At 48.0% G+C, this 21994-nt stretch overlaps 1 pseudogene; it reads left to right on the forward strand.

Annotated features, from left to right (window-relative positions):
- Nucleotides 1–21994, forward strand: part of LOC125546184 — a 177181-nt pseudogene that overhangs the window by 136332 nt on the left and 18855 nt on the right.

The raw sequence follows: 21994 nt of genomic DNA on the forward strand, positions 1-21994 counted from the left end.
TCTGCCAGCACCGAGTCAACGATAGTCTGACCATGCACCAGGCCGCGGTGCAGTTCAAAGGAGGGCGTGGTGAGTTATGCCGCTTCCGGTTCTTGGGAAGAGCCATGCCTACGGGGAGGCATGCTATGCAGATGGCAGCCCGCGAGGCGATAGCTCATCTCAGGGATGTCCTCCCCGTGATGAAGACTCGTCGTTACCGTTATCTTCCATGCCATGTGCCTTACACCTGTCACTACGCATTCTCCTGCCCCAGAGGAGAACGAGACGAGGCTTTTGAGATGCTTATTGAGTATCTCCGGGCCCTGGAGGCAGCCTTCGACAACCTGGTGGACGACTTCGTAGCTGCCCGCATGGACTCAGTCCATGGCTGTGCTGCCAACAGGAGGGAGCTCCTGCCCACCGCACCGCCACTGACTTTTGTCTCGTCCTCAGCATCTTATGCACCTACTCGTCGCCTGCCTTCTACCGAAGAATTCAACCAAGTCATTGCGCCCACTCCAGCGCGCACTGCACCACCCTGCGCGCCCACTCCTGTTCGTGTTGTTCCGCCCCTGGCACCCGCTCCATCTACTCGGCGCAACACTACACGTATGGAGCCTATTAGCGAGGAGGAAGTCGAGTCCCCAGCCTCGCTACGCCTCACCCTCGGCAGGGCAAAGGAGGTCGTCAACATCTCCGCCTGAGTACGCTTAGCCGCCATGCAATGAACCGCTTTGTATGATATGTTTATATGTACATAGGTTGTGAGAAGTAGCCTGTTTGCGCATCATGTAGGATCTGGAGGAGTGCACTAGCCATAAATAACATGTCAGGAATATGTACGCATATCCTGAGTGATGTATTGTATAATCACTGTCTGCGTGTAAGATATGTAATGAGCAGTCCTTCTCCGCGCGCAAATCGATTTGTTTTTCTTAAGTAAGCTTGGTTATTTAATTTTATTTGCCAGCTTTATGCATTTATGGAATTGTTTTTGCGACTCTTTTCGCTTTTCTTATGGGTTTTATAAAATATATCCCCAGAGTGAAAAATGTCTCGTCCTTGGACTCGTTCCATGCCAACTCCGTCAGAGGAAAATTATGATACACAACCCAGCAACAAGTTCACACAGGGACAGTCCAGCCAATAGGACAGTGAATCGGCACTTTCACAAATGTGTCGCCTTTATGAGCAGAGTCAGCAACAACATCGGGAAATGATGAACCAAGTCATCAACATGGGAAATCACCATGGACAGTATCAGCAGCATTCCAAGTTATCTGAGCTACAGAAGACACGTCCCCAAACATTTTCTCATACTGACAAGCCTCTTGAGGCCAAGGATTGGCTTCGAGATATGGAGAGAAAATTAGTTATTGCAAAGTGTTCAGACCCCGAGAAGGTACTATATGCCCCGCACTATCTCACAGGAGCAGCTGCATCATGGTGGGAGAATTTTCTGCACATGCACCCCAACGAAAATGATATAACCTGGGATGATTTCAAGGAAGGTTTCCATGGTGCACACATTCCCAAGAGTATTATGAAAATCAAGAAGAGAGAGTTCGATGACCTCAAACAAAGGAACATGACAGTGTCAGAATACAACGGTCAATTTACCCTATTATCTCGCTACGCCAATGAAGAACGTATGACTGAAAGCAAGAAGATGGAGAAATTCCTTCACGGTCTGGCGCCCGCGCTTAAATGCCAACTGGTCGTGCACACTTTTCCAGATTTTAAGACACTAGTGGACAAAGCCATTACTCTGGAAAATGAGAGACGTAGCTTGGAGGATTTACGCAAGCGAAAAAGAGACCAGACTACTCTTGCGCGCAACCACCGAAGCAAGACAGATTTTCAGAAAGGTGGGACACACAAACCTACGACAAACATCTCACGCCCAACCAAGAATTTCCATGCAAGGGACAAAGAGTTCACATATCGCCCAGGCGTTACTTGCTACGCTTGTGGAGAAGAAGGGCACTATGCCAAACAGTGCCCCAAGCCAAGGAACTCGACCCCGAAGCCAAACAATGGTGGAAATAATTCAGCGCCCAAGTGCAACAATTTCAACCCCAACAACAACCACAGGAAGGGTCATCTAAACCACGTGACCAAAGAAGAAGCACAAAACGCTCCGGATATCGTACTCGGTACGTTTCCTGTCAACACAATACTGGCAATGGTTTTGTTTGATTCTGGAGCTTCTCACTCATTCATTTCGAAAAGTTTTGCTTTGCAAAATAATTTTTCGATGCTTCCTCTGGAAAAATCCATGATCATCAAGTCCCCTGGATTTCGGCAAGTTACTCAGAGTTACTGCCAAAATGTGGTTATTGCATTCGAAGGATTGGAATTTCACGCCAATCTTATCATGTTGGAAAATAAAGGACTGGATGTCATCCTAGGGATGGACTGGTTAACCGCCAACAAAGGTTTTATTGACTGTTTCAACCGGACCGTAATTCTCACACACCACCACGGGAAGACAATAAAGGTATCAGCCAAAGAAAGAAAAATACCCCGGCAGCCGAGATTGAATAAGGTGGACGTTTCTGAGTTAAACAAGGTTCCAGTAGTATGTGAATTTCCAGACGTATTTCCCGAAGAACTACCAGGCATGCCACCAGACCGAGAAATAGAATTCAGCATTGAGCTAGCACCAGGAACCACCCCCATATACAAGAAACCATACAGAATGGCACCATCCGAGTTGATTGAGTTGAAGAAACAAATAAAGGAATTACTGGACAAGGGATACATTCGAGCCAGCTCCTCACCTTGGGGATCACCAATTTTATTTGCCAAAAAGAAGGATGGAACACTGAGATTGTGCATAGACTACCGAGCACTTAACATGGTCACAGTCAAGAACAAATACCCGATGCCACGGATAAACGATTTATTTGATCAGCTCGCTCAGGCCATGGTATTCTCAAAGATTGACTTAAGGTCAGGATACCATCAATTAAAAGTGCGAACAGAAGATATCCCCAAAACAGCCTTCACCTCCAGATATGGATTGTATGAGTTCACAGTAATGCCTTTTGGATTAACGAACGCCCCCGCATATTTTGTTCACCTCATGAACAAAGTATTTATGAAGTTTATGGACAAATTCGTTGTGGTATTTATCGACGATATTCTGATATACTCCAAGACACCAGAAGAGCACGCGGAACATCTCAGGATTGTGCTAGGAGAACTCAGGAAACATCAATTGTATGGCAAGTTCAGCAAGTGCGAATTTTGGCTAAGACAAGTAGGCTTTCTAGGCCACGTGCTGACCCAAGACGGTATTGCAGTGGACCCAGAGAAAGTCAGGGCCATACTTGGCTGGAAGTCACCAGCCAGCGTAACGGACATACGAAGTTTCTTGGGAATGGCAGGATATTACCGCAGATTTATTGAAGGATTCTCCACCCTAGCCAAGCCAATGACGCAGTTACTCAAGAAGGACAAGAAGTTTGAACGGACAGAAGCCTGCGAGAAAAGTTTCCAAGAGCTAAAACGGAAATTAACGACAGCACCGGTATTAATTGTGCCAGACATACACAAGAATTTTGAAGTGTATTGTGACGCATCCCGAAAAGGCCTCGGGTGCGTGTTGATGCAAGAAGGCAAGGTTGTCGCATACGCTTCAAGGCAACTCCGCAAGCATGAGGAAAATTATCCCACTCATGACTTAGAAATGGCAGCAGTCATTCATGCACTTAAGGACTGGAGGCATTTCTTACTTGGAAATTGATGTGAAATATACACGGACCATAAAAGTCTGAGATATATTTTCACACAGCCAGAATTAAACTTACGGCAACGACGCTGGTTAGAATTGGTAAAGGATTATGATGTTGGTATCCACTATCATCCAGGAAAGGCAAATGTAGTGGCCGATGCTCTTAGTCGGAACCCCAGCTCCGACGAAAACAGTCTGCAAAGCTTGAGACCTGAATTCCAACAAGAATTTGCCAAACTCAACTTGTTAATGATCGCGGAAGGCACCATATCAAACTTGGAAATAAAGCCCGACCTTGTGGAAAGAATTAAAGAAGCTCAGCCTGGTCACCCCAGCATTGAAGGAATTAAAAGAAAGGTGAGTATGGGCAAGGACTCGGAGTTCGTCATAGGCGATGATGGAATATTACGGTACGGAGACAGACTCTGCGTGCCAAACATAGAGGACCTCAAACAGAAAATTCTAGCTGAAGCACACACCACCCCATATTCGATCCACCCTGGAGGAACCAAAATGTATAAGGATATTCAGGAAAGATTTTGGTGGCACGGTATGAAGAGGGACATAGCCACATTCATTGCATGTTGCGATTCTTGTCAACGCATAAAAGTTGAGCATCAAAAACCAGCCGGAATACTGCAACCAAACAAAATACCTGAGTGGAAATGGGATGAAATAGGGATGGATTTTATTGTCGGACTACCTCGGTCACGACACGGGAATGATGCCATATGGGTCATCACCGATAGATTAACCAAGGTGGCACATTTCATTCCAGTGAAGACAACCTACAACACTCAGAGGCTTGCCAGGATTTATCTCTCCCGTATAGTTTGTCTGCATGGAGTCCCGAAGACTATAATATCCGACAGAGGCACTCAGTTCGTGTCGAGATTCTGGGATCATTTACAACAGGCTCTGGGAACTCAACTGGCCTTCAGTACTGCCTACCATCCCCAGACTGATGGACAGACTTAACGCGTAAACCAAATTTTAGAAGACATGCTGAGAGCATGTGTACTCAGCTATGGAACCAGTTGGGAAGAAAGCCTGCCATATGCCGAGTTCGCATACAACAACAGTTACCAGGCCAGCCTGCAAATGGCACCATTTGAAGCTCTGTACGGACGGAGATGTCGTACCCCGCTAAATTGGTCAGAGACCGGAGACAGCCGTATCTTCGGCCCAGACATGCTCAAAGAAGCCGAGGAAAAAGTCAAGCCAATCAGGGACCAACTCAAGACCGCTCAAAGCCGACAGAAGAGTTATTACGATCAGAAACATCATGGGATCAATTTTGAACCCGGTGAATTTGTGTACCTACGAGTATCACCTATGAGGGGACTGCAACGGTTTAAGATTAAGGGGAAGTTAGCACCAAGATTCATTGGACCATTCTGCATAGTGGCACGAAGAGGCACCGTAGCCTACCAGCTAGACTTACCCGAATAATTATCCGATGTCCACGACGTGTTCCACGTTTCGCAATTAAGGAAGTGCGTAAGCAAACCAGAGAAGCAAGTATCCCATGAGAACATTGACGTGCAACCAGACCTCACCTATCGGGAACGTCCAGTAAAAATATTAGAGGAGTCTGAAAGGAGAACCCGACAGAAAACCATCAAGTTTTTCAAAGTTCAGTGGAGCAACCACACCGAAAGTGAAGCAACCTGGGAAAGGGAGGATTTCCTTCGGACAGAGCATCCACACTTATTTAAGGATCAGCTAAAATCTCGGGGACGAGATTTTTCCTAAGCGGGTAGGTGTTGTGACACTCCAAAATTTTTATTTGGTTTTCAGCAAAAACTTTGTGGTTTTTGAAAAGAGGCCATTTAAAATTTTCCAGAAAACCTTCCTCTTAAAAACTTCTTTGGCATGGATTTTTATTTTTGTATCTTCTTCAAACTATGGTGTTTGATCATTTAAAACTCTTTCTCTGATGGTTCCCCTCTCAAAATATATTTTTGGAAATTATTCTTTTTCTTATGAAAAGAACTCTGTGAATTTTGAGGGTTTTCTTATCTTGAAAACCACCCATGGTTTTACCATGTCTCCTATAGTAAATCTTCTCAAAATCCCTCCCTCCACCTTTGAACAATCTAAATTCTCTGTCTCAGCAAGTCCAAACAAGTTTTGGATTTTTATTTCAATTATTTTATCTCTCAAATCATTTGTGCCAATTATTTTGAACCTGAGTGATTTTCAATGCAAGTACCTCATTGCCTTTGAATTTTTATCTCAAACCAACTCCTCTGGATTGTCCTTAGTACCTACAACCTAGAACCATCTTGATCCACTCTTCTTCTTTTCAAAAAATTTCAAATTTCACTCACTGCAAGTTTGGACCAGATTTGACAAATTTGATGAAATTCATATCTACACTTCTCCAAAAATTCCACAAAAATTTAGGCAGCCTCCTGGTGCAATGAGAGGCCACCCCACCAAAATTCAGCTCAAGGAAACTTCTCCACATGCCAAAATCATTTCGTCGAACACCTGGCCGGCACTGTTTCCGTAGACTTTCAGAAAAATTCAGATTTTCAGAATTCAGTCAGTGTCGTTTTTCGTCAGTGGCTTGTCATCCATCACCAGTGCCCCCTGGCACGTTGCGCACGACCTCTCCTCCCTGGCCAGAGCACCGCACGCACGCTTGGCCGATTCCTGGCGTCGGTGGCGACGAGCCTCGCCGGCGTTGAAAGCTTCTGCGGTGGCTGCGCCTCCCGTGGCGGCCAGCGAGGGCCCGAGCCCGCTCGCCACGCCACCCGGCGCCGCCCAATGTCCCCTGGCTCTCCGCGTGTCCCTGCCATGCCAGCGCACGCCCGTGGCACCATCGCCGTGGCCCGGCAAGCACGGAACGTGCTCCCTGCCGCCGACGGGCCCGCGCCGCCCCGTTCCGTCGAGCTCGCCCAAAGCACCCAATCCAAGCTCGTTTAGCACCTAAATGGAACCGGTGGACCTCCACGATGACGCCCAACTCCCTAAACCTCCCCGACCAAGCTCTGCGCCGCCGTAACCTTCGCCGGAGATCCCCGTTCACGGCCACCGCCTCGGATCACCTATAAAAAGGACCCCGAGCTCGCTCACGAGCACACACCTTCACTGCACCTCTCCAGGACCCTGCCAAGCCACCAGGAGGACCTCGAGGAGGTCTCCTCCCCCAACTCCGGCCGCCCCGATCCGCCTCGGCCACCAGCTCGATTCGCTCCGGTGAGGCCGTCCCCGGCGCCCAAATCTCGTCTATAGCCTCCTCTAGCACCCAGTGAGCTAACCCCAGCGTCAATTTGGCCTTCGCAGCTCTCTCCGACGAGGCCCTCGACCACCCGAACCGTCGTCCGCCGGAGCAAGACTCGCCGTCGACGTGGTACTCGCCGGCGACCACCACCACCACCAACCGACGCGGAATGGCGCCCTGAACACGGAGGTACCCTCCGATCTCCCTGCCTCGCCGTGGATCGCCGTCGGCGACCACCGCGGCTCTCGGGCACCGTCGAGCTCTGCCGCCTCTTTTAAAAATTCAAACCTGACGGGCGGGACCCGCCTGTCAGCCTCTCTGTCCTTTCTAAGCGAAACGTTTTCTGAAAACGTCTTCTGCCAAATGCGTTTTCCCGCTGGGCCGGCGCATTCTTATTCGAATCGTTTTCTTTTTTTATAAGTTAGCCCCTGGGAACTTTCTGTTTCATTACAGATGAGTCCCTGGACTAAAACCCTTATAATTTTTTAACAGTAAAGTATTTTTGATTGATTCTTTTTCTGTTCTCCTTAAAACTTTGTCTAGTTTTTTATCAGATTTATTTGAAAAAATTTGGAGAAATTTTTGTGCACCTCACGGTATTCACGATAGCGCGTATATTTTCTTTATGCCATAGATACCGAAGGAGGTGACGGGACCGCGAACTTCACCGAGCTAGGCTCCGACTACTCTGAACCAGGCAAGCATGTTTGAACTTTTGATATGATGATTGTTTTGGCATGTTTGCATTAAGTAGTTTATTGCATGTTGATGAACATACCGATGAATGTCATGTTACATGCAACGATGAGGCAAGTGAGTTTCGAAAATCCATGAGTCGATGGATGTGAGTATGCATGGCCATGTGTTGGCATGAGGATGGGTAAGATGGCAGTGTTGTAGCATGCCAGTCTTATGCCAGGCTATATGACTTCAGGGTCAACCCGTATCATTCCAGTTCCTTTCATTCTTCCTTCCCTGTACTACCACATGTTTTCTGCAAGGAATATGGCTTAGTAAGTTGTAAACCGCTTTCCTGGTACACACCAAAAAGGAGAGGCCGTGATGATGGTTCCATGGCCCTGGATTAAAGCCAGTCATCCGGTCAGGGGGCATGGGTGTTTCCGGTTGGGACCGAGAGGGGGGCACCCCTTAGAGCGCGCGTATATAAATTTGATCCCATGCTATTCGAGATTGTGATCTCCCCGTCTCAAAAGTTTTTCTTGGACGATGTCTAGGGTGATTCCTATCATCGATAGGTAGGATGGGTGTGTACTGGTTAGCTGTGTTTTCTTCCAAAATACCGTAAACGGAACTAGTCCTTCGTGACTACGGAAATCCGTTGGCTGTGGGAAAATTTTGTACAAACTCTGCAGAGTCATCCATTCCTTTGAATCATCTATTCCATGTCCAAGTTCGGTATTATCTTATCCTGACCAAATGTCAGTTTTGATGACAGAGACTCCGGTGAATCACATGAGTGCTAAGTCCGGTTAAATGATTATTCCTGTGGATGGACTAACCTGTTTATTTTCATGAATTGAATGTTTATTATGAGTATTATTTACTTGTGAATAAAAGCCCTTTCTGTGATGTCGCTCAGATGTCCGACTGTGGTATTGTTATTATTTACTTTCAGTAAAAGCCCTTTCTGTGATGTCGCTCAGACGTCTGACTGTGGCATTGTTATATTTTACTTTCAATGAAAGCCCTTTCTGCGATGTCGCTCAGACGTCCGACTGTGGCATTTCTTTTAAAGCCCTTTATGTGGCGTCGCTCAGACGCCCGACTGTGGCATTTCTTTTAAAGCCCTTTATGTGGCGTCGCTCAGACGCCCGACCGTGGCATTTCTTTTAAAGCCCTTTATGTGGCGTCGCTCCGACGCCCGACTGTGGCATTTATTTTAAAGCCCCTTATGTGGTGTCGCCTAGACGCCCGACTGCGGCATGCTTTATTTATTTATCTTCCTATCGAGGTGTTGCTTCAGACACCCGATTGGGTTTACAGTTATCTTGTTGGGTTTTCGAGCGGACTACCGCTGACCCCCTTTTACCTGTCTTGTTTTTACGAATTAATGTGCCACTGTTAAAATTAATCATGACGTATCCATGCATGCATTTGTTATATCTTACGTCCGAACTGTCTTGCGAGTACTTTCAAAGTACTCACCTGGCTTGTTGATTTGGCCAGATGCTGACGAAGGCGATCTCATGGATGAAGAATTTCATAGCGAGTCCGACGCCTAGAGGAATCCCAGTCAGTCTCGTGCGACCCTGGATTTGGTCACTGTATTATATCCACTTCCGCTACCAAATAAATTCATCGAGCCTCACCTCGACGCTCGATGAGATGCCAGTTTTAGAGTCTTGTATCCCACTCCCCGCTGTGTTTTTCCACCACCACCCTATCCTCGAGTCAGTAGTATGCCTCCACACCACTGTGTCATGTCCGCCATTATGTATAATGATTGGCGTGCTTGTAATAATTTGGTTGAGCAACCATAGTTCGACCCTGTAATATATTTTATGCTACTGGCTTATTGTATCAAGAATTTGTCTACCGGTAAGGAGGATTTTTCTCATACTGGACTCAAAAGATTGGTTTCTCAATAAATATTTTTATTGGAAAACCGGTCGTCACAGGAGGCGCTGTTATAAGCAAAAATGCTGATTCTCCATGGCCCGAGGGCTCTTTTCAAGAGGAGCTGGGCTTGTGGCAATGAGAGTGGTTTTATATCACCGCTCCTCGGAGCACCAAGTGGGTGGCGCTTCCTGCCTTTCGCTCGGGTCCCCCACCACGGCTAGCGTCATGGGTCAACAGAGGGTTAGATTGGGGTTTGCCCAAGGACGTGCCCTTGTTATAGGGCCAAATTAAGGATCTCTTGGAAGGAGACCTCAGCTTGGTCAAGGTGACGCAGGTCATGCTGATTAGCCGAATATTGCCCGGCAAACGTCGCCCCCTTCGCCTGTGGGAGTTTAATCCAGAGGGACCACGAGCTCTCCAGAACTTCATGGGCGCAACGCCTGCGGAGATGTATAAACTGTTCTTCGGATCACAAGAGTTGTGTCCGGATTTAACCGAGGACGCAGGCCTAAGCCGCAATCACCCGGATACTCAAGTAAGCAACCTTGTGCCCGGACCTTTTATCCGTATAATTGTCATGAACTTGCCCCTAAAAGAGTCGTCCTTTTAAACAGGAGTGGATAGCGAAGGCGAAGCTGATCAGGTGTCCGACTCCCCTTCCTGAAACTAGGCCGGATCCCGTGCTGGTCAGGATGCTGGAGACAATGCCTTTGGAGGGGGAGGACAAGGAAGCTATGGCCTCCTCGAAGGAGGCTGCTCCGAAGGGAGGAACCGACAATTCCTCTCCTAAGGGGAAGAAGAGAGCCGCCTCTGATGACCCGGAAACCGTGGCCTTGAAGCGGGGGAGAAAATCCTCGTCAGAGGGTCCAGCGTCGGGGAGTTCCTCGGCCGGACTACACCCTCAAGGGGATCAGCCCTCCAGCGAGCCGTAAGTGGAGAAAGATTTTCCTTTTGAGGGATGATGGAAATCCTTGATTTATATCTGAGAAGATTAACCGAATTTTTGCCTTGTAGCTCGGACCTCAGCCCTTCTCAGCAGAGCTCGTCTTCGGGGGATCTCCTTCCGGAGATGATGGAGAGCGGGACGCCTCCCCCTGCCGTGCCGCCTAGCGAGGCGGGTGACCCTGAGGTGTCGTCGCGGAGAGTTTCTCCGACTCCGGCAGGGGCGGAAGATAACTATGTGGCCCCCCGAGGTTCTCCGCGTCCGGCCTTTGAAAGAGGTCGTGGGACAAGTCCGGCACCGTCTGGTGCTCGGCCGGAGGAGCTAAAAATTCTGCTGGGGCGAGCTTCTATCTCGGAGGAGCACCGTGCATTGATGGGCACGATGATTGAAAGGATCTCATCCGCAGAGAGCGGATTGCATGAGGCCGTCAGAAGTTTACTGACGGGTTTTGAGGTACATTAGATAATGTATACTTTTGTTAGTTGCGCATGAATAAGGTGCGCCCTGTGTAGATAGTAGCCCCTGAGACTCTGCGCGTCGTCAAGAAATGACGGCACGCGGAGGATCATAATCCCAGGTCTAAGATGTCGCCTTTGAATGTAGGCGGCAGGGTGTCCGGAATCGAGCCGGGCTGACGATTTTGCCGAACTAAAGCGGCAACTGGAGGTGGCAGATGCCGACATCACGCTTGTCAATAAGCGGCTTGATGAGGCTCAAGGTATGTAATTCCTCGGGCGGCATCGGGTAAGAACAGTTTTATGCCTGTTTCTTACGATGTGTGTGCTTGACGCAGATGGTGCGGCCGCCGTGGAGAGTCTTAGGGCAGAGCTTGCCCGAGCTAAAGAACAAGCCAGAGAAAGTGATGCGGCTGCCAAGAAAGCCCTTGAAGAACTGAGAGCCGAACAGGCTGCTCATTGCCAAAGCAAGGAAGAGATGGCCGAGATGGCCGAAAAGTTAAAGAGTGCTGCGGACCATTGCAGACTTCTTGAGAAATAAGACCAGGCGAAACAGACGGACTTAGAGAAGGCCGTTGCCAATGCCAAGGACGCGCGCTCTGTGATGAGAGCTGCGAAGGAGGAGCTGCATCAGGCCGAACAGATTGCGGCTGGAAAGCCCTTTCTGCTGCGAAGGAAATTTTGCGATCCGAAGTTTGCTCCGTTGGACCGGATGTGGAGTGAGGAGGATACCTATCTGGATTTGGCAGCTAGTGCTGCTGATGCGACCGAACACTTTTGAGATCAGAAAGATCGCACAGTGGAAAAGCTTTTCTGGTCACAGTTTCACAATCCAGAGCGTCCACTAGCAGTGGTCGATCGTTTGGCTCAATGGGCCGAACTGAATAGGTTGTCCGGGCTCGTCATGAAGTACGTCATGGGTCATCTGTGGCCAGGGAGATCGGAGCCGAAGAGTTATTTCATCTTGGTGCAGCAATTCCTGGACGCCGTGCCGCGTATTGATGCAATGAAGAGGTCAGCATGCATAGAGGGCGCAAGGATGGCTCTTGCCCGTGTCAAGACATACTGGGCAGAGATGGAGACCACCATTGTTGCATCCCGAGATTCGGACAAAAGCCGAGTACCCTCCGAGCACTATTTTCAGGAAGTCCTTGAAGGCGCTCGTGTAATAGAGACGCGGTGCTTGAAAGATGCTATGTTATGATAGCATATGTAATTATAAAGTAATATTTTGAAAGACTGTAGTGGCCTTTTTTATACTTGTGCCTTCAAGTATTGGGAACACCTCCTGTGCGGCCGTTTTAAGATATATATACAAAATCTGAAAGATGGCAGTCGTTGGCTTCAGCCCCCACGCACATAGTGCGGGGGTGCTCGCAGAAGACGCATTTTCACACTTAACCCAACGTCTTGGTCCTACAAAGGAGGTGATAGCGCAGCGGGCCAGGCAACTGGACTATAATGCTTTAACACTTCCACTTAGCCATAGGAGCTTGATAGTGAGACTATTTAGGTAGCCTCTTGGTGGCGACTGCGCTCGCCCGAGTTCGGGGCGCGTATGTGCCTGACTGGGAAGCGACCCTTCGTTAAAGCGGAGGAATCCGATAGATTCCGATAGGTCATCGAGTGGTTGACCAGTCTCACGCTACATCATGACAGTCAGTTTTCGGCTTTCTCTACTGAGGTGCTCGCCCGGCCGAACCGGGGCACGATCGTAGTAGTTCTCCTGGTGCTACCTTAGCTGATAGAGCGGAACGTAAGGTAGCCGAACTCAGGAGCTGGGCAACCCAACATTTGACCAAAGACATGATTCGGAGCTGATGCATATAATGCCAAAACTCGCGCTGCCGAACACTCCTTAAGGTGTTCGGTCTTTATGAGTGCGGGCGAAACAACACTCTTTATTAAAAAAGAAAGCCCCTAGTGTCCAGGTACGTGCAAAAAATTCTGACGTGGCCACATGCCAAGACGCCAGCCTCCTCCTTGGTTATATCAGAAAAAACTAGGGGATGTCTAGCAACAAGAGACAGTAAAAAAGGTTTACGCAGGATCTTAATCTGAAAATAATCCTTTAGGACGGGTCCCTACTGCACATCTGCGCCTGTGTCTCCGTTACCATATCCTAGACGGGCGCCGCACGACGTTCATCTGTAAAAGAGAGGAACTGAGTTGAAAACGGGTCGTGCCGAAAAAGTTTAAAATAAACAAAGTATAAAGGAAAATATATAAGATTGAGCTTTATTGTCTCTTATGCGTAGAGCCCCTAGTGCGGGGGTATATGGCTTCTAGGCCTGCATCAATAATGATTTTGCACCGAACTCGTCCATCCGCGTTCGTGGTCTTGAATGACCTATTTCGAAGTTTTTTGGCCGGTGAGGCCATTTTGCTGTGGGGCTGTCAAAGCGGCCGCACAGTCCTTCGCTTGGGGAGGCGCACTTTAGTGCTTCCCCTTCAAAGAGATGATGCCTCGTGGACCGGGCATCTTAAGCGTAAGAGATGCATAATGCGGTATTGCGTTAAAGCGAGCGAAAGATTCACGTCCCAGTAGTGCTTGATAGCGACTTGAGAACGGGACGATATGGAAGGTCAGCTTTTCGCGGCGGAAGTTATCGGCAGAGCCGAATATGACTTCGAGCCGGAGAAAACCCATACAATGGGTGTCCGGACCAGGTATTACCCCTTGAAAGGAGGTTTTGCTGCGGCGTATTCTTGCTAGGTTTATCCCCATGTGCTGTATTGTATCCCGATATATCAGGTTTAGTCCACTGCCGCCGTCCATAAGGACATTTGAAAACTGGAGCCCGCCAATTATTGGATTGAGTATCAAGGCAGTCCAGCCTACATTCTTGATATTTCTAGAATAATCTATCTGATCGAAAATGATCGGTTTTGACAACCAGTGGCGGGACCCATGGGAATGGGCCGTGTGGTGCGTACCTTTACGGGCGCCGCACGTTTTGTTATGTGAAGTGAGTTCACCGTTTTTACTTCTTGTGGGAAGTTCTTTTGTTTCCTGGTGCTCTGCTTTTGGGGTTCGTCCTCGTCTTTGCTTGGTGTGCCGAGCCCCTTGTGTTCGGCATTGAGTCTGCCGGATTGTTTGAAAACCCAACAGTCTCTGTGGGTATGGTTAGCAGGCTTCCCGGGAGTACTGTGTATTTGACATATCCTGTCCAGGATTTTACTTAGGTTGGATGGATCGTCCATGTTATCCTGTGGGAGCGATTTTGCCTGATTTTGTCGTGAGCCTTTGAATCCGGCATTGATTGCTGTGCTCTTCGGACTTTTGTCCTTAGTCCGGCGACGGTCCTTGTTGCGTCACGGTTTTCCGTTTCCATCCCTAGTTTCGGATGTACTTGGATCGCTGGGGCTGCATCTTGCCAACCAGCTGTCCTCCCCTGCACAAAAGCGGGTCATGAGGCTTGTTAGTGCGGCCATTGTTCTCGGCTTTTCTTGGCCGATGTGTCTGGCGAGCCATTCGTCTCGGACGTTGAGCCTGAAAGCTGCTAAGGCTTCGGCGTCCGGACAGTCGACTATTTGATTCTTTTTAGTGAGGAATCTATTCCAGAACTGTCGAGCTGATTCTCCGGGTTGTTGAGTTATGTGACTAAGATCGTCTGCATCCGGAGGGCGGACATAGGTCCCTTGAAAGTTTGCTCGGAAGGCATCCTCGAGCTCTTCCCAGCTTTTAAGCCAATGCCGGGCTGGCCCTTTAAGCTTAAGGGGTAAATATTTTATGGCGTGGAGATCATCTCCTCTAGCCATATGTATGTGGAGGATATAATCCTCGATCCAAACTCCAGGGTCTGTTGTTCCATCATATGCCTCTATGTTTACGGGTTTGAATCCCTCTGGGAATTCATAGTCCAGAACCTCATCGGTGAAACATAGGGGGTGTGCGGCGCCCCTGTATTTGAGTGTGCCGGATTCTGATGATGATTTCATAGCGTTGCTTACGCGAGCTTGCTTTCTTGGCCCATAAATGGACCTGATTGGGCCATGATGCGAATCCTTAAGTGGGTCGCATGCCGCTTTAGGTGCAGCGCCGCTTGCCCCTTTACGGGGTCGTCTATCCGACCGTGTGGCTTTCTCATTTTTTGAATGCGAGGGCTTTAGGGCCTCTTCGTCGAATTCGGGCAGTAGCTTTCTTTTCAGATAGCTTTTAGTGCGGCGACTGTCGCCGTATTTATCTGCGGTATTGATTACTTTGCTCCATCTAATTCGGAGTGCATCTTCCGCTGTTTTTAGCTTGCGCTTCTGCTTTTTTAGGCTGCGTGCAGTTGCAACGAGCCTGTTGTGGAGATTCTTCTGCTCCATGGGTTCATCCGGCGTGAGGTCGTCCGGAATGCTGTTTTCGCCGGTGGAGGGATGTTCGGTTTCTCTATCCGTGTTGCCCTGTTCGGACGGTTACTCTAAGGCCTGCTTGTCGTCTCCCGGCTCGTCTTGCTTTATGGCTGGGTTTATGTTGAGGCGGGGCTTGGGTCAGCGTTTACGCCGATGCTTTGATTGCTTTTCGGGGGGTTGAACTCCCGTCCCATCCCCTTTTTCCTCGTTGTCGCTTCCTTTAGGGGTATCCACCATGTACACATCGTGAGATGAGGTGGCTGTCCAATGCCCTATGAGCGTTGGTTCGTCGGTATCTCCTGCATCATCATCCATGCTGTCGATGTCTCCGGAGTCAAAGTTGAGCACGTCGTTTAAATTGTCGATAGTGGCTACCAAGTGGGTGGTGGGTGGGTTTTGAATTTCCTTATCATCCGCATCCCACCCTCGCTGACCGTGGTCCGGCCAGGGCTCTCCTGATAAAGAGAGAGACTTAAGAGAATTCAGGATGTCGCCAAAAGGCGAATGTTGAAAGATGTCTGCGGCGGTGAACTCCATTATCGGCGCCCAATCGGATTCGATTGGCAGGGGCACGGGGGGTTCGGAGTCCGGGGAGGAGTCCGGATCCTCGGAGTCACGGGTCATGCAGAGTGCGGGGCTGGAGTTCGGCTCGATCGCCTCTGAGATCGCAGCCCCTGAGGCAGCGTCCAATCGCTGATCCTCGATCGGTGCAGTAGGCTCCGAATCAATGGTCGGAAACGATGCGCGTGCGGCCTCCAAAGCGCTGTTCGGCGGCAGAGCTACATCATGCCCATCGAGACAGTGCGGCGCGCTTGGCTGTGGCTCGAATCCGTCGAAGATCAAGTCCCCGCGGATGTCGGCCGTGTAGTTTAGGCTTCCAAACCTGACCTGATGGCCAAGGGCGTAGCTTTCGGTCTGCTCAAGGTGGCCGAGGGATTGGCCCGCAGAGCGAAGCCGCCGAAGACGAAGATCTGTCCGGGGAGAAAAGTCTCACCCTGGACCGCATCGTTGTTGATGATCGAAGGAGCCATCGGGCCTGAAGGCGACGACACAGAGGAACTCTCAATGACAGCACCAATGTCGGTGTCAAAACCGGCGGATCTCGGGTAGGGGGTCCCGAACTGTGCGTCAAGGCCGGATGGTAACAGGAGACAAGGGACACGATGTTTTTACCCAGGTTTGGGCCCTCTCGATGGAGGTAATACCCTACTCCTGCTTGATTAATATTGATGATATGGGTAGTACAAGAGTTGATCTACCACGAGATCAAGGAGGCTAAACCCTAGAAGCTAGCCTATGGTATGATTGTTGTGTATGGAGTTGATTCTGTCCTACGGACTACGACCCTCCGGTTTATATAGACACCGGATAGGGTTAGGGTTAAATGGAGTCGGTTACAATGGTAGGAGATCTTGAATATCCGCATCGCCAAGCTTGCCTTCCACGCCAAGGAAAGTCCCATCCGGAACCGGGACGAAGTCTTCAATCTTGTATCTTCATAGTCCAGGAGTCCGGCTGAAGGTATAGTCCGGCTATCCGAACACCCCCTAATCCAGGGCTCCCTCATATGTGCTTTGTGAAAGTCCAATTAAGCGTCTTGATCTATCTCTATAGATATTAATGCCCAATATGTAAGCAGTTTCACCGAGGTCTTTCATTGAAAAACTCTTATTCAAGTATCCCTTTATGCTATCCAGAAATTCTATATCATTTCCGATTAGCAATATGTCATCCACATATAATATCAGAAATGCTACAGAGCTCCCACTCACTTTCTTGTAAATACAGGCTTCTCCAAAAGTCTGTACAAAACCAAATGCTTTGATCACACTATCAAAGCGTTTATTCCAACTCCGAGATGCTTGCACCAGTCCATAAATGGATCGCTGGAGCTTGCACACTTTGTTAGCTCCCTTTGGATCGACAAAACCTTCCGGCTGCAACATATACAACTCTTCTTCCAGAAATCCATTCAGGAATGCAGTTTTGACATCCATCTGCCAAATTTCATAATCATAAAATGCGGCAATTGCTAACATGATTCGGATAGACTTAAGCATCGCTACGGGTGAGAAGGTCTCATCGTAGTCAATCCCTTGAACTTGTCGAAAACCTTTTGCGACAAGTCGAGCTTTGTAGACAGTAACATTACCGTCAGCATCAGTCTTCTTCTTGAAGATCCATTTATTTTCAATTGCTTGCCGATCATTGGGCAAGTCAACCAAAGTCCACACTTTGTTCTCATACATGGATCCCATCTCAGATTTCATGGCTTCGAGCCATTTTGCGGAATTTGGGCTCACCATTGCTTCTTCATAGTTCGTAGGTTCATCATGATCTAGTAGCATGACTTCCAGAACAGGATTACCGTACCACTCTGGTGCGGATCTTACTCTGGTTGATCTACGAGGTTCAGTAGTAACTTGTTCTGAAGTTTCATGATCATTATCATTAGCTTCCTCCTTAATTGGTGTAGGTGTCACAGAAACCGGTTTATGTGATGTACTACTTTCCAACAAGGGAGCAGGTACAGTTACCTCATCAAGTTCTACTTTCCTCCCACTCACTTCTTTCGAGAGGAACTCCTTCTCTAGAAAGGATCCATTCTTAGCAACAAATATCTTGCCTTCGGATCTGTGATAGAAGGTGTACCCAACAGTCTCCTTCGGGTATCCTATGAAGACACATTTCTCCGATTTGGGTTCGAGCTTATCAGGTTGAAGCTTTTTCACATAAGCATCGCAGCCCCAAACTTTCAGAAACGACAACTTTGGTTTCTTGCCAAACCATAGTTCATAAGGCGTCGTCTCAACGGATTTTGATGGTGCCCTATTTAACGTGAATGCGGCCGTCTCTAAAGCATAAACCCAAAACGATAGCGGTAAATCTATAAGAGACATCATAGATCGCACCATATCAAGTAAAGTACGATTACGACATTCGGACACACCATTACGCTGTGGTGTTCCGGGTGGCGTGAGTTGCGAAACTATTCCGCATTGTTTCAAATGTAAACCACACTCGTAACTCAAATATTCTCCTCCACGATCAGATCGTAGAAACTTTATTTTCTTGATACGATGATTTTCAACTTCACTCTGAAATTCTTTGAACTTTTCAAATGTTTCAGACTTATGTTTCATTAAGTAGATATACCCATATCTGCTTAAATCATCTGTGAAGGTGAGAAAATAACGATATCCGCCACGAGCCTCAATATTCATCGGACCACATACATCTGTATGTATGATTTCCAACAAATCCGTTGCTCTCTCCATAGTATCGGAGAACGGCGTTTTGGTCATCTTGCCCATGAGGCACGGTTCGCAAGTACCAAGTGATTCATAATCAAGTGATTCCAAAATTCCATCAGTATGGAGTTTCTTCATGCGCTTTACACCGATATGACCTAAACGGCAGTGCCACAAATAAGTTGCACTATCATTATCAACTCTGCATCTTTTGGCTTCAACATTACGAATATGTGTATCACTACTATCGAGATTCATCAAAAATAGACCATTCTTCAAGGGTGCATGACCATAAAAGATATTACTCATATAAATAGAACAACCATTATTCTATAATTTAAATGAATAACCGTCTCGCATCAAACAAGATCCATATATAATGTTCATGCTCAACGCTGGCACCAAATAACAATTATTTAGGTCTAAAACTAATCCCGAAGGTAGATGTAGAGGTAGCGTGCCGACCACGATCAAATCGACTTTGGAACCATTTCCCACGCGCATCGTCACCTCGTCCTTTGCTAGTGTTCACTTAATCCGTAGTCCCTGTTTCGAGTTGCAAATGTTAGCAACAGAACCAGTATCAAATACCCAGGTGCTACTGCGAGCTCTAGTAAGGTACACATCAATTACATGTATATCACATATACCTTTGTTCACCTTGCATCCTTCTTATCCGCCAAATACTTGGGGCAGTTCCGCTTCCAGTGTCCAGTCTGCTTGCAGTAGAAGCACTCAGTTTCAGGCTTAGGTCCATATTTGGGTTTCTTCTCCTGTGCAGTAACTTGCTTACTGTTCTTCTTGAAGTTCCCCTTCTTCTTCCCTTTGCCCTTTTTCTTGAAACCGGCGGTCTTGTTGACCATCAACACTTGATGCTCCTTTTTGATTTCTACCTCCGCAGCCTTTAGCATTGCGAAGAGCTCAGGAATTGTCTTATCCATCCCTTGCATGTTATAGTTCATCACGAAGCTCTTGTAGCTTGGTGGCAGTGATTGAAGAACTCTGTCAATGACACTATCAACAGGAAGATTAACTCCCAGTTGAGTCAAGTGATTATGATACCCAGATATTTTGAGTATATGTTCACTGACAGAACTATTCTCCTCCATCTTGCAGCTATAGAATTTATTGGAGACTTCATATCTCTCAATCCGGGCATTTGCTTGAAATATTATCTTCAACTCCTGGAACATCTCATATGCTCCATGACGTTCAAAACGTCGTTGAAGTCCCGATTCTAAGCCGTAAAGCATAACACACTGAACTATCAAGTAGTCATCAGCTTTGCTCTGCCAGACGTTCATAACATCTGGTGTTGCTCCAGCAGCAGGCCTGGCACCTAGCGGTGCTTCCAGGACGTAATTCTTCTGTGCAGCAATGAGGATAATCCTCAAGTTACGGACCTAGTCCGTGTAATTGCTACCATCATCTTTCAACTTTGCTTTCTCAAGGAACGCATTAAAATTCAACGGAACAACAGCACGGGCCATCTATCTACAATCAAACATAAACAAGCAAGATACTATCAGGTACTAAGTTCATGATAAATTTAAGTTCAATTAATCATATTACTTAAGAACTCCCACTTAGAAAGACATCCCTCTAATCTTCTAAGTGATCACGTGATCCAAATCAACTAAACCATAACCGATCATCACGTGAAATGGAGTAGTTTTCAATGGTGAACATCACTATGTTGATCATATCTACTATATGATTCACGCTCGACCTTTCGGTCTCAGTGTTCCGAGGCCATATTTGCATATGCCAGGCTCGTCAAGTTTAACCTGAGTATTCTGCGTGTGCAAAACTGGCTTGCACCCGTTGTAGATGGACGTAGAGCTTATCACACCCGATCATCACGTGGTGTCTGGGCACGACGAACTTTGGCAACGGTGCATACTCAGGGAGAACACTTTTATCTTGAAATTTAGTGAGAGATCATCTTATAATGCTACCGTCAATCAAAGCAAGATAAGATGCATAAAAGATAAACATCACATGCAATCAATATAAGTGATATGATATGGCCATCATCATCTTGTGCTTGTGATCTCCATCTCCGAAGCATCGTCATGATCACCATCGTCACCGGTGCGACACCTTGATCTCCATCGTAGCGTCGTTGTCTTCTCGCCAATCTTATGCTTCTATGACTATCGCTACCGCTTAGTGATAAAGTAAAGCATTACAGGGCGATTGCATTGCATACAATAAAGCGGCAACCATATGGCTCCTGCCAGTTGCCGATAACTTGGTTACAAAACATGATCATCTCATACAATAAAATTTAGCATCATGCCTTGACCATATCACATCACAACATGCCCTGCAAAGACAAGTTAGACGTCCTGTACTTTGTTTGTTGCAAGTTTTACGTGGCTGCTACGGGCTTAGCAAGAACCAATCTTACCTACGCATCAAAAACCACAATGATAGTTTGTCAAGTTGGTGTTGTTTTAACCTTTGCAAGGACCGGGCGTAGCCACACTCGGTTCAACTAAAGTTGGAGAAACTGACACCCGCCAGCCACCTGTGTGCAAAGCATGTCGGTAGAACCACTCTCGCGTAAGCGTGCGCGTAATGTCGGTCCGGGCCGCTTCATCCAACAATACCGCCGAACCAAAGTATGACATGCTGGTAAGCAGTATGACTTATATCGCCCACAACTCACTTGTGTTCTACTCGTGCATATAACATCAACACATAAAACCTAGGCTCGGATGCCACTGTTAGGGAACGTAGTAATTTCAAAAAAATTCCTACGCACATGCAAGATCATGGTGATGCACAGCAACGAGAGGGGAGAGTGTTGTCTACGTACCCTCGTAGACCGGAAGCGGAAGCGTTATAACAATGCGGTTGATGTAGTCGTACGTCTTCATGGGCCGACCAATCAAGCACCGAAACTATGGCACCTCCGAGTTTTTGCACACGTTCAGCTCAATGACGATCCCTGGACTCCGATCCAGCAAAGTGTCGGGGATGAGTTCCGTTAGCACGACGGCGTGGTGACGATCTTGATGTTCTACCGTCGCAGGGCGTCGCCTAAGCACCGCTACAATATTATCGAGGATTATGGTGGAGGGGGCACCGCACACGGCTAAGAGATCAATGATCAATTGTTGTATCTCTATGGTGCCCCCCTGCCCCCGTATATAAAGGAGTGGAGGAGGGGGCCGGCCAAGGAGGGTGGCGCGCCCAAGGGGGGGAGTCCAACTCCCACCGGGAGTAGGACTCCCCCTTTTCCTATTAGGAGTAGGAGAGGGAAGGAGGGAGGAAGGAAAGGGGGGCCGGCCCCCCTCCCTATTCGGATTGGGCTTGGGGGGCGCCCCCTCCCATGCTCCTTTCCCCTCCTTTCCACTAAGGCCCAATAAGGCCCATATACCTCCCGGCGGGTTCCGATAACCTCCCGGTGATCCGGTATTGTCCCAATCTCACCCAGAACCTTTCCGGTGTCCAAATATAGTCGTC

Source organism: Triticum urartu, chromosome 3, assembly GCF_003073215.2.
Source record: "Triticum urartu cultivar G1812 chromosome 3, Tu2.1, whole genome shotgun sequence".
NCBI classification, from domain to species: Eukaryota; Viridiplantae; Streptophyta; class Magnoliopsida; order Poales; family Poaceae; genus Triticum; species Triticum urartu.